Below are 9272 nucleotides of genomic sequence, written 5' to 3' on the forward strand. Positions count from 1 at the left end.
GGGAAGCCACAAGTGGAGTGACTGCAAAGGAAAACAAAGGATTTCAGCCCCATGGGCAGTGGGGAAACAGCACTGCTGCCTCTGTGAAGGAGGGAAAAGGCAAATTTGGGCAGGAGAGGGACTGATTGTTATCCTACCATTGGTCCTGAAAACTCTGCAATCCCCAGGGGATGTGTGGGAGGGGATCATTGCCCAGCTCAGAGGAAAACCCATCACATACAGCCCTCAAGTGAGGGATATATCAGATATTACACAGAAAAAGGAGAGAAAGAGGAGAAAAAGGAGTTAGGGGTGCACTTGGAATGTGCCTGAGGAGTGGCTGGCACTGAGGTGGAATTCACTGCCAGTTTTTTCTGTCTTTGTGCCTTGTACTGTCAGGAAAACGAGGTTTGTACTCACTTGTACATGTATGTGTGTTGCAGTAAGGTAGAAAAATCATAAAGAAAGGCCCCATAAAATCAGGCCTGCTCTGTTATTTCTTCCAAGGGAAGTTAGCACTTTGCAAGTTCCCATGTGAAAGCCATCCTGGTGTAAGCAGTTTGTTAACATAACCACCTATTCCTGGGTGAAAAACAGCTAGCCCCTGTATAAACTGTTCTTACACCTTTAAGATAGAAAAATGAAAACTCCCTCTCACAAACAACTTTTCCTGCACGTACACACGGGGGGTTTGAGTGACCAATCAATACAGAATAACAAGTTGCTACTGACCAATAAAGTAAAATTGGCAAGAAAGCTACTAACCAACTGGAGTCACACATGAGGTGTGTAAAACTCTATAAAAGGGAGTTATGTGAATAAAGAATGAGCTTTTTCCACCATGAAGAAAATGGAGTTTCGTGTGATTTATTCCGATATGCATGTACTCATCGAGTACTCAAGAATTTGAGTTTGAACCTCACCTCTCCCAGAGGAACCCCTGGACACGGCAGGGAGACCCATCCTGCCTTGGTTTTACTTCTGTAAAATCGGGAGCAGCAACATTTGGAGCTGTGACACTGCCCTGATATCGGTCAGCAAGCATTGTCCCGATCTCGGGAACAATGGGGGATGTACAATGCAGGGAACAACACAGTCCTTGTGCAATAAACCACGGCTGCCTGGCCAGCCTTATCTCTGGGCGCTGCACATGTCATCCTGTCCTGCATTCCCCCTCGATGGGAGAGGTCCCAACCCGCGGGCTGGGCTCTGAACACCAACAATTTTAGGATAATCTCGTGGCTGGGGTACAGGCTCGCCCTGAGTGAGGCAGAGAACTCCAGAGCATGACTGGGATGATGAGGAGAGGCTGAGGGAGCTGGGAAAGGGGCTCAGCCTGGAGAAAAGGGGGCTCGGGGGGGACCTTGTGGCTCTGCACAACTCCCTGACAGGAGGAGGTCGCTGGGTGGGGCTTGGTCTCTTCTCACAAGTAAAAATGGTGAGGGGAAACAGCCTCAAGTTGTTCCAGGGGAGGTTTGAGTTGGATATTAGGGAAAATTTCTTTATGGAAAGGGTTGTCCAGCCCTAGGACAGGGCAGTGGTGGAGTCCCCAGCCCTGGAGGGGTTTAAAGCCATGGGGGTGTGGCACTTGGGGACATGGGTCAGTGGCGGCCTTGGCAGTGCTGGGGGAGCTATTGGACTCATTGATCTCAGTTGATCTTTTGATCTCTCATTGATCTTTCCTAACCTAAATATTCTGTGGTCTATGGGTTGTACAGGTATTTCTGAGGATGGATTTGGGTCATAATGACTGATAATGGGTCAAGGAGGCCTCTCCAGCTGCTGGAAGCAGGTGGCTCCAGGCACCAGCTGCTTTTCCTTGCTCTGACACAGCCTCCTAAGAAATCCCACGAGCAGGAGAAGCACAAACAGAAATTGTCCAAGCAGAAGGAAATGCAGCTAAATCAGTGCCCTCTGCCAATGGCCCAGAGATTCCTCCTGCCAGAGCCCTAAATGCCCGGCCATCTGCTTCCCTCTGCCCCGGAGCGTGGGCTGGAGAGCTCTGCCAAAAGCTTGTCTGTCCTCAGCAGGAGTCAGGGCTCTTCCCATGTCCTCTTCTCCTGCTTGGAGAGCAGGATCATGAACTGTCTGGGTCTGTTCCTGGAAAACCCCAGGGCACAGGGCAGACCCTGGGGAGCAGATGTTCCTCTCCCTGCTCCGGAGTCACCCTCGAGGCCACATGTCTCAAATCTGGAGCCATTCCCATGATTTTGGGCTTTCCAGAGGGAGAGTTCTCCTCCACCACGTGTGCACTGACACCAGCAGGGGTTGGCCTGTGGAATCCAAGGAGTAAGTGGCTGCAGGATGGCAGAGGATCACCCTCCATATGCTGCAGCCCCATGACCGTTTGCCTCTTGGACGAGCACTGGGGTTTTTTAGGGCTCTGTGCTTGTTTCCATTCCTGAAATAGATTGTCATCCCATTATCCCAACTCCCAGCTCCTTCACCCTCTGGTGTTTTCCCAGGAAGAGCAGCAAGCACAAGGCAGAGGAGGTTTGTAGCTGCTGAGGATCATCTGTGAGTGCAGGGACCACATCCACAGGGATAAATCCAAGGCCAGCTGGAAGGGCCAAGCCATAGACAGGACATTAAGATCTCCTGGCTGCCCAAAAAAGGGACCCACAGTGGGCAGCTCACTGGGGATTGTCTGTGCTAACTCCTGAGCCCTGCCTTGGAGCCAAAAGTCTGCCAGGGGCTGGGGGAAATGTTATGTCTGAGCCTGGTCCTGGCATTGTTTTGTTCACTGGTGTGGATCCAGCCAAGGCTCTGGAGGAAAAAGAGGCAGAGAGAAAAACCCTTCTGTGAAGAAGCAGAGACATCATCCTGTTTGGAGGAAATTTGCTAAAATAGCAGGAAAGTCAGCTGGAGCTGATTTAGATGTTGTTTTCCACGTTACATCCACGGGGATGTCTGAGCTCACAGCGTGTCCCGGGAGCTGCCATCCACAATTTCTCACTCAACCCCACCAGCAGGGCCCATCCTCCTGGCAGCTGGGAGGAGGGAGCTGCAGGTATGGGAGAGCTTCCCAGCCAGCATTCCCAGCTCCACAGCAAGGCCACATCAGGGATTTGGCAAGCAGAGAGTGAGTGGGCAGCCTTGAAGTGAGACTGCAGGAGGAGGGAGGCTGGCAGGATGAGGCAGACAGACAGATGGACCCCACACCACAAGCACGAGCGTTCCTCAGGGCTGAGATTCCATCACTAATTATTTTTAGCTGATTTCCTTTTTTTTTTTTTTTTTTTTTTTTTTTTTTTTTTTTTTTTTTTTCCCTCCAGGGAATAATGAGTTCCTGGTGAAGATTTTCGATTTTGTCATAAGAAATCAGGGGACACCATGTAATGCTCCTGAGGAAAAGGGATTGGGTGCTGGCAGGTGAGAGCTGGACACCTGGAGAAGAGCAGGATCCAGGGAGACCTCAGAGCCCTTTCCAGGGCCTAAAGGGGCTCCAGGAGAGCTGAACCTGGGACAAGGGATGGAGGAACAGGACACAGGGAATGGCTTCCCACTGCCAGAGAGCAGGCATGGATGGGATTTTGGGAATTACCTGTTCCCTGTGAGGGTGGGAAGGCCCTGGCACAGGTTGCCCAGAGAAGCTGTGGCTGCCCCTGGATCCCTGGAGGTGTCCAAGGCCAGGTTAGACAGGTCTAGGAGCACCTTAGGATAGTGGAGGTTGGCCCTGCCCATTGCAGGGGATGTGAATGGGATGAGCTTTAAGGTCCCTTTCCACCCAAACCATTCTGGGATTCTAAATTTAGCATTTTTTCCATTAAACTTTTGGTCTTTTTTCTTTTTTTCTTCTTTTTTTCTTTCCCTCCTCACTTTATGAAAATCTTCTCTTGCCATGGAAATCTCCAGGCACTTCCCAGGGACAAACCTCCAGGTCTCTGTGTTCCTGGAGTACACAGAGTACAGAGCCTGGTGCCAGAGTTGTTTGGAATTACTCTGAGTGAGAACAATTGCTCAGGTACAAACAGTCCCCAAAACCTTCCCTTTATCAGGACCTGAGTATGAAGGGTGGGATATCTAATATATCACCTGTGCTTGGCTTGTTCACATTTCCAGGGGGAAAATTCCAACCTTTTCATGGATTCAAAAAACACAGAATTCTGAGGAAACCACTCAGGCCACTGCACAGGGCTCTGATACATATTTAATGTGTTGTTGTGCCATGATCTGATTTTTTAGGGGAGTGGCTTTGAGAGTTTTACTGTGGATATGATTTGACTTTGGGGGTTCAGAGAGCCCCTGAAAGGAGAAAAATAGAAAGGAAGAGAATTTGGTGACAGAGGAGGGAAAACCTCTGTGGTTACAAAGGCTTTCCATTGGACAGGAGTGTGAAATAAGGGGCATTAATGAAATTATCTTCACCTGCAATCGGGTTTAAGTTAAAAGATAGTGAAACAGATATTTATACAGTGACTACAGGTTGCAATAGAGACAACTGAGATTTTTTTGTCGATATCATTGCTGCTGCTAGAAATGAAGGGATGGGGCTATTTTCAAGCTAAGAATGATTTCTTGTTCAGATAAACATCAGTTTCAAAGGCTGTGAGATTTTGAAGGAGCAAGCAACCAGCTATAGCTCAGGAGTAGTCACAAGTTTCTTTGTTACAAGGCAATATGTAACTTTCTAAACTAATAGACAGTTGCCACAGAATTTATTTAGCTTTTTTAACTTATCACTTTTACTTACTTCTACTGTACTGCGGATACTTTTATCTAATGGGTTTCTAACTCACGTACACACATGTGCTTCTAACTTCTAAACTCTCAGTTTATTCCATGCAACTACACCCTTACATTATAAACTCTTCACCATCTTATCAGTACAGCTTCTCATTCACTTAAGGCATATTCTTACCTACAACTATAGAAATATAAAGATTTTTTCTGCTTAATATCTGTGTATTGTATTTTCACATCAATCTAAGCTTCTTCTTAGGCTGCAGATTAAACTCTTCAGTGTCCGTGGAAGTTTCTGTTTTTCTGATTCCCACAGTTACAAAGGCTTTCCATTGGACAGGAGTGTGAAATAAGGGGCATTAATGAAATTATCTTCTGATCTATCAAACCTGCACTTGGGTTTAAGTTGAATGATAATGAAACAGATATTTATACAGTGACTACAGGTTGCAATAGAGACAACTGTGATTTCTTTGGAAGCTACAAGGAAGCGTTATTATGAGCCCACCATGGCAGGGGGGTTGGAACTGGATGATCTTCAAGGTCTTTCCAACCCAAACCATTCCATGTTTCTCTGATTCTGTCATTCAAGAACAGGAGTTTTCTACAGCCTGTTTCTGAAAGGGAAGTGGGAATAATGTGAGGTGATAAATTGTTTATGAACTGATTTTTTATTATGACTATTTAGAAGCTGTGGTGCTTTGAAAACACCATTTGGGCTGCTTTTCCCATGAGACCTGGCTCAGGTTCCCTCTGTCCTGGGAGCTGCAGATGTTGGGGTAACTCCTCACAACTCCAAAACTGGGTTCTTGGGGTCTCACCCACTTTGGGAAATTGCCAGGTCATTCCTGAGAAAGCTGAATCCTGAATTGCCTCTTCAAGAGCATAAATCAATACATCTTCAAATCCAAACCCTCCCAGACCTGATGGAGCTTAGAAAATTTTGTTTCAGTGGGCAGGGAAACTTGAACTTCACAGAATCACAGCATGGCTTGGGTGGAAAGGAATCTTAAGCTCATCTTATTTCACCCCTCAGCCATGGGCAGGGACACCTTCCACTATTCCAGGTTGCTCCAAGCCCTGGGCTCACAAACAGGGAAAATGGTTTTAAATGGAGCTGGAGCCACCCTCTGGTGTTGCCAGTTCAGCAGTACTGCTGAGGTTGTGCTGAGTATTTAAGATCAAAGATGAACAGGCTGAGTGAGGATTTGTTAGGCTGAGTCTCCTGAGTAGCTTGAGGTATGAACCATTGTTATTGGGGGAAAAAAGGGTTCTCAGTGTGGGAGTAAATGTCCTCTCAGTTGGATGCAGAGAACTGAAAATCTTTTTTTCCAGAATCCAATTAATGATCCCAGTTAATAAAGAACAAGTGGCCAGAGTACCAGTGACAAAGAAATGATAGCCAGGGCAGCCCAGCAGAGTCAGAGATGCTCCCACCAGCTGAAATGCCTTTTGTTCCACTCCCTGTTGCATGCAGTGGGATAAATTTAGAGCTGTGACTTGTCATTCCAGAAATCAAACAGGACACAGAGACAGCGAGCGCTGGAAAAATGTCCAGCTGTGCTGGAGCTCAGCAGCAGGGCTGGAAAGTCTCTTTAACTGTAAGATCAGACACAAAGCAGAGCTGCTGTTGCAGTCCTGTGTCCTGTGGCTTTTTTTTTTTTTTTTTTTTTAATGGAATCACAGAATCATTAAGGCTAAAAAAGCCCTTTAAGATCATCGAGTCCAATCATTGACCCAGCCCCACGTGTCCACCACCAAGCCCAGCACCTGGGTGCCCTCCCAGAGTCTGAAGGGAGCCTACAGGGAATGTGGAGAGGGACAATTTACAGGAGCCTGGAGTGACAGGGCAAAAGGAAATGGCTTAAACTGAAAGAAAGTAGCTTAGGATTGAAAGCTAGGAAAAGTCCTTCCCTGTGAGGGTGGTGAGGCCCTGGCACAGGTTGCCCAGAGAAGCTGTGGCTGCTCCTGGATCCCTGGGATTGTCCAAGGCCAGGCTGGACATGGCTTGGAGCAACCTGGGATAGTGGAAGGTGTCCCTTCCCTGGCAGGGGGTTGGACTAGATGTCCTATAAGGTCCCTTCCAACCCAAACCATTCTATGATTCCATTCTATGATTCTATAAGGAAACTTCATTACTAAAAGTGAGATTCAATAATAATAGATGTGGTGATGTCTTCACTGCCTGGAGATTTTCAGCTCATGACTGGATATTCCTCACCGGGGAAAATTTTCACCACAAATGCAGCTCCGCAGCTTCTGAACTCCAGGAGTTCTGATTCCATTTCTTCCTCTTTCTCCCTGTAATCCTGAGAGCTGCTGCAATCTGGAGCTGCCCTAGGGAGTGCCCACCCTCTGGTTTAAGCCGTGCCATGCTCCCAAAGGGTTGGCACAGCCCCAGGAGCTGCTGTGCCCCAGGACAAGCAGCAGGTTCACCAGATCCCAAGTGCAAGTTCTGGACTGGCCGCAGACCAAAGACCACACCCATTATTTGGGTAGAAAGCCACTGTTTTGGAAGCTGGGAGCAGTTTAATCCCATGGGGATGGCCAAAGCAGGCCATGCTTGAGCCACCTTTCTGCTGCACAGCACAGAGCTCACCTGAGAGACATGCCAAGGACTTGGCTTCAAATTTTTAACTGGAAAGAGCCAGAGGAGAGTGAAGAGATCACAGTTCCTTTGCTGTTTCCCTGTCTGAGCCATTCAACCCCTTGTCTTTCCCTTTTCTGCATTGAACGAACCAAGAGCAGTGGGAAAGAGAGGTCCCTGGGGCACCACAGTTGCAAGGTGGCAAATGAGGGAAAAAAATCCCAGATTTACATCAGGAGAAAGGTCTAGACATTTATTGCTGCCATATTTGAAAATATTTCATTTACTGGTGCAGGGTTCAGCTCATGCCAATGCCACAAGGACCACAGAGGTCACTCCATGTGCCAGGGAAAAAAATGAGCCCGATGAAAACATCTGTGCAAAGCCACAGATCTGCCTGGGGAAAATGCTTCTGGAATTTCTGGGATTAAAAAACCCCAAATTCCATCAAGGCTGGATCACATCCCATTCAAAAATACAGTAATTTTTTTTTTTTTTTTTTTTTTTTTTTTTTTTTAAGGAACACAGAAGATCCTTCCTCTCCTCTGCTGGATTTTCTCCAGCTCTGCTCTTCCTCCCGTGGTGCAAAGGGCTTCAGCATCTCCCAGCAATGGGATTTTTTTGGGTGTTTTTCAGCTGATCCAGACCCATCCTTCCTGCTCCTTGTGCTTTAACTCAGAGGAGGAGATTTTAGCTGTTGGTTTTGCATCCAGAAAAGATGAATCCAGAAAAGAAGAAACAACACCAGCAATGACTGGTTAGTGTTTGAATTCGGATGTGAAGAGCTGGAATGAGGGATTCCCTGCTGAACATTTCTAGGAACAAACACATTCAATATCTACAAAATAAACTCTGCATCTTAAAAAAACCCACCCAGTTTCTTGTCAAGAAGAAAGAAAAACCCCACTGCTCAGTAGCAGTGTAATGATTCATTTTCCTTCAGAATTCCAGTAAATGGAATTATTCCTTCTAAAAGGTTATGAATGGTCAACAGCAGAAATGAGCAGGGTTATTTCCCTGTAGTGGTCATGGAGAACAGAAAAATATGAAGTGGAAAGAAAAAGGAAAAAGCAAAGAATGAAGGAAGCTGAGAGGGTATGAACATGTAGTTACAAAAATTGGATATGGACAATAGCTGGACAGAGGCATGAAAAAAAGAGAAGGAATAGAGAAATCTGGAAGGGGGATAAAGGAGAGGAGAGGGTGGGAAGAGACTTTCTCCAGTTTCCTGGGGAGTTTCTGGCCACTGGAGTTTGTGTTCAAGGATGTCTCACTGCAGGGTGTCGCAATAAGGTGAGTCTGGAGGTGACAATTCCTAATTTTGTCCTTGCAGGTCTCTCCATCCTCTCCCTTTGCTGTGTTACCTGTGTGGGCATGGGGGAAAATGAGGGAAAAGCAGAACAGTGTAGAAAACAGACTCATGGAATCACTGAGGATGGAAAATCCCTCTAAGGCCAGCAAGTCCATTCATTATTCCCCAGCACTGCTGAGGCCACCACAGACCCACGTGCATAAGCACCACCTTTACATGCTTTTTTTTTTAACCCTTCCAGGGATGGTGATTCCCCCACTTCCTTGGGCAGCCTATTCCAGTGCCATTGACCCTTTCAGTGAAGGAATTTTCCCCAATATCCAGTCTAAAGGCTGCAAGGCCAGGGGAGCTCTTGCTGCACCGGGAGCATGGAACAATGCTCATGAAACAACAAAAACCAGAAACATTTGTGCCTGGAGACGACTTGAGCCATCTCCAGAGGGCTGTTGTTTGCTCTCCAGGCTGTGCAGTGTCACCCTGCCCTGCTGGGCCCTCTCACAAAGGCAGGCCCGTGCTCCACGGGCACGTGGGGCCGTTCCCGCTCTCCAGATCCGGCTGCTGGGCACGGCCGTGCTCCAGCAGTGACAGCCGGGGCTGCCCACAGCACAGCTGCTCCCAGGGCAGCTGGAATTCAGCCTGGGATAGCTCCTGATAAGCTCTGGGTGCTGTCTGCAAGGCATGGACACAATGGGGTTATCAGATCCATTCCCC

The sequence above is a fragment of the Vidua macroura genome, chromosome 31 (genome assembly GCF_024509145.1).
Source record: "Vidua macroura isolate BioBank_ID:100142 chromosome 31, ASM2450914v1, whole genome shotgun sequence".
NCBI classification, from domain to species: Eukaryota; Metazoa; Chordata; class Aves; order Passeriformes; family Viduidae; genus Vidua; species Vidua macroura.